Source organism: Pimephales promelas, chromosome 10 (assembly GCF_988280905.1).
Source record: "Pimephales promelas chromosome 10, fPimPro1.hap1.1, whole genome shotgun sequence".
Taxonomy (NCBI): Eukaryota; Metazoa; Chordata; class Actinopteri; order Cypriniformes; family Leuciscidae; genus Pimephales; species Pimephales promelas.
Window position 1 is genome coordinate 12,060,526 of NC_142778.1, and position 4,667 is coordinate 12,065,192.

Genomic DNA, 4,667 nt, shown 5'->3' on the forward strand with positions numbered 1-4,667 from the left:
CGCTGTCGAGCCGCCCTGCCACGCCCGGTTACCAGCTTCAGCCCGGCCCTGATGGCCATGGGTTCTGACCCGTGTGCAAAGTTTCAAGAGTTTTAGAGGATGTTAAGGCCCCCGAAAATGCCAGAGAAGTCGCACACAGCAAATAAAGGGTTAAAATTAACCTGACAGGCGCCCCTCCTCTCACTCACACAGAGGGACACTGAGAGACTGGCAAAATTCTGAGATTTTCTCTACATTCAAACAAACATATCTGACTTTCTGTGGGTCCTAGCTAATGAGTGTCAATTAGAAAGTTGTCCGGCTCGAGGAGTACAATATACATACTGATTTTTGTAACTGTAGATAAAACTAACAACCCCACTTTTGTCAAAAGGTGGCGCTACTGAGCCCTCACCACACCCGTTTCTGAAACGTTGCACATGTCTACTGGCTAATAAATGTGATGTGTCTGTCGAGTTTCATGCAATTTGAAGCAAGCTAAGAGTCTCAAAAGCATCCTAAAAGAATGGTAAAGTTTGATGCGTTGCCACGGCAACAGTTTCAAAGATATCAAGAATCCATTCACAGGTCTACATCTGCCGTATGTTTACATTATACAGATGAAGTTTGAAGCAAATCGGGTAAAAATAAAAGGGTGATATCAAAGCATTTTGAAAATGACACACTTCCTGCTGCCAGTTGGTGGCGCTATAACTTTGACTCGCAATAGTCACATCCATGTGATCGTCCTCTTACAGCGAACACACTGCTGAAGTTTCATCAAGATCGGTTGATGTGTGCTGAAGTTATGATACACTTCCTGTTTCACGTTTCTCGCCATAATTTTGTTTCCTCGCCACGGCCAAACCGTTCCAGATATCAAAAATCCCCTCGCAAACTTTCATCCTCAATGCCTTGACTTCATGCTGACCGAGTTTCGTGCCGTGTGTTTGAATTCTCTAGGTGGAGTATTGCACATTCCATTGCGAGCATTTTACAAACAAACCTCAATAGCCGACTTCCTGTTGGGCTGGGGTAAAAAGTAAGAGTGTGAGGTATAGATGAAACGATGAGATCAACATGTGTACCGAGTTTCATATTATTACATTCAAGCGTGTTTAAATTATGGACCAAGTTTTCGGACCTCGTTCCAGGGGGGCGCTGTCTAGCCCCCCTGCCACGCCCGGGTACCATCTTCAGGTGGTAGATGGTACCCGGGTCACGGATTCTGACCCGTGTGCAAAGTTTCAAGAGTTTTTGAGCATGTTAAGGGCCCCAAAAGTGCCCAAATAGTCGTATAAATAATAATAATAATAATAAATATAGCTGCGAGCAGCGATGGCGGGCCCAAGCCGGTGGCACCGCAACCCCGGTTCCTTTAGTTACCTAAAGGCACCCGGGTAGCGGTGCCGAAGGCTTTGGCCCTTTTATGATTAAATGTTAAAACGGCTTGCCATACTCTGTCATTTCGACTAGTCACAATTATGTTACAGATGTCTTAACCAGTTAACCTTCGGGCAACCGACGGCGCTCTGAAGCCCTCCCCCCCCCACTAGTTTAATGTTTATGAATGGATTTAACATGAAAGAAGATCATTAATCTTGGCAAACTATATATAATTTTAAAGGTCTAAGCCTCGGGCATCGATGTCAGTGCACTGTTTTTCGATGGAAAGCTTATAACAAATGTATTTCTTGCATTTAGGTAAGCAGTACACATAAAAACGCACGTAAACAAAAACGGAGTACTCACCATTATTTTTGTAATAACGAGCCAGACACGCATCCACTGTTAAAAATTCCAGATTGAATGGAAAGCTGAGGGTCCACTGAATAACATCCCATAGAGCATTTTTTGTCCAAAGAAAAAATAATGTTGTAATATCCATGGTTATTCCTTTGTTTACATCGCGTTTCTTCAGGGTGAATATCATGCGGTTTTGTTATGCAATAAAATAGTCCATAGAAAACAGACTCCCGGTAGCAGACCCTTATATGGGTGTGTTGCTTAGAGTGTAATGGACAAATTACGACCGCGCACACACACACAAATACAAAGATAAGCGATATCTAGTTCAAAATATGCAAACACTGCAGTCCGTTTTTTTGACGTCATGATATGCACATCATATCATTCTGTCTTTACAACGAAAGCCAATAAAAGAAACGACATGATATGACTGATAAAACATGTAGCCAACCAGTGCACGATTCCAACGATGCCCGGGAAGTTTGAATTTCTCACACGAACATATGTTTTTATTTGCTCTCCGTCCGGTAGAGGAGCTAAACTTCAGGCTCTGCAGAGCCACACCCACCGCCGTCATGTTTTGACAGGCCTGCTATAGCTAAGAGCTAAGATAACAAGCTAAGAGGTAGCTAGTCAACAAACATCTGTTCGTGCAGACATGCAGACTGTCATAAAATGATTTGTCAAAAGAAGTATTTTTCTGCTGAAGTAGTAGCTATTCGAGATCACTCGAAGATGGATTATGTCGACATTGATGAGAAGATGAGTGATGAGAAGATCGTGACGACGGTGATAATTATGCTTGAGGACGGAAAAGATTATCCAATTTTCGGTGAGTTGCTTTATACATAACTTATGTAACATGCACACATTATACGTATGTGTGTATGTGTGTGTGTGTGTGTGTGGGTGGGTGAGAGAGAGAGAGAGAGAGAGAGAGAGAGAGAGAGAGAGAGAGAGAGAGAGTGTGTTTGGTTTCCAGTTGTTTCATACGGAAAATGCATTGTGTAAAGTTGTGTCTGAAAAGATTATGCTACTTTATATGCATTTATTTATTTGTATATATGTATTTATATGCGTTGTACGGTTATGCAGTTGTTTGCCGTTTTTTTCTGGCACATGTGGTGTGCTATCTGAAGGATGGAGGGGCTGGACACCTGTGCAATATACATTTTTTCCTAGCACACATACTGTATATTTTTACAGTCTAATATACATAATATTTATAGTACAAATGCAAATATTTGTACTGTAAATATGATGTATGTTGTATGTATATATATATATATATATATATATATTGTTGTTTTTTTTTGCAGAAATTGGTGGGAAGAATTGCAGAAAATATGTGCTATATAGGAAGGAGTTGTATGCTTTCAAAATGGCACATTCCTGTCTGATGGCCGGCCATCAGTGTGATTGTTGGTTCTTTGTCTGGTCATCCATATGAATGCTGTCTATATCACTGGCCATTGATTGTTGGTGAATGGATGAGCTTTAGTACGAATGCTGTGTAAACGACTGCCCATCAGTTTGATTGTTGAATGAATGGCCAGCTATATAGAAACTAAACAGAATTATTTACTTGACATGCAGTGCTAATTATCTTTCCATTCTTTCCCATGCAACAGCCATCAAGTTGAATCTTCAGATGAAGAATGGCATCCAAGCACCAGCCAGAGATGCAAGCTCTCAGTTTCTTCACTATTCTTCACTTTTTCCATACTTTTCAGAACATTGCAATTGACAAGAGAATGGTGGCATCAAAAGCTAGGAATGGACTAAAGCAATATATGAAGGCCAAGCCAACAAAGTACAGTATTTATATCACTTGTATTTTCTATTGCAAAGAACCTCAGTTATTTATTTTTTATATTTCATAATATTTTACTTATGTATTTTACATATATATATTTTTGTTCTGTTGTGCAAATAAATCACTTGCATAAAGTCTAATGGTTGTGTGTATTATTTTATAATTGCATTATTTTATGAATTGACTGAAATAGCTTGCAGTGCCCTGCATAACATTTGGTCATTAGGTTGCTTTTTGATGTATCCAAGGAGGTTTCTTGGTACCTGGACATAGTCTTGGAAAAAATATTGTAAGAATCTCATTTTTCATAATATCTTCCTCAAATTTGAAATATAAACTGATGAGACTTATGTCTTTCAATAAATTACCTTACTGGATTCCTACAGGTTTGTTTTCATTTATTTTTACATGAAATTGTAAAATATTACATGCAGTATAAATTATCTTCAAGACACTTTACATTCTATAACTTTTTGTCTGTGTAAGTTTTTTCAACTTTAACAGTTGGGTAATACACTCTAAAGTGTCTTCTTTTTAAACATGTCTAAATTGTGCATGTAGTGCAAATAGTTGAGCAACTGCAAATATTTTAGTTTGGGCATGTTATTTCTGGGGATGTGCCTCAGGCAGGGGGAGGGAGAAAGGGAACTGACATAGTCTTGGAAAAAAGTTTGCAGGAACCCCATTGTTCATTATATCTTCCTCAAATTTGAAATATAAACTGATGAGACTTGTGGCTTTCAATCCTTTATCTATCTGAATTACTCCAGGTCTATTTTTATATATTTGTACATGAAATACTAAAACATTTTTGTGGCGCACATTATTTTTGAGGCACTTTTAACTTTTATAACTTTTTTTCTGTTTGAGCATTATCAAATCTGATTGATTGTTAGTAGAGTCCCAACTGTCTTCTTTCCAAAGATACCTTAATTGTGCCTGTGGTACACTGTTCTCAGGAGCTGTATTTATTGTTATCCAGGCATGTCATTTTCAGCTGTGAGCCCCCTTGTGGAGCTGAAGGTTAACAGGTTAAATGATAATACAAACTATCCAAAATGTAATTACGAATAGACAGAAAGACGTTGTTGATATCTACAATGTTAATTCCGGACAGGCAAAC

At 38.9% G+C, this 4,667-nt stretch overlaps 1 long non-coding RNA gene across 1 annotated transcript; it reads left to right on the forward strand.

Moving 5' to 3' along the window:
* The first annotated feature begins 1,478 nt into the window (after positions 1–1,478).
* On the forward strand, positions 1,479–3,814 carry LOC120466387 (uncharacterized). The gene is made up of 2 exons (XR_005619757.2): positions 1,479–2,560; positions 3,360–3,814. It is a non-coding gene; the product is annotated as an uncharacterized LOC120466387 (long non-coding RNA).
* Positions 3,815–4,667: the final 853 nt, after the last annotated feature.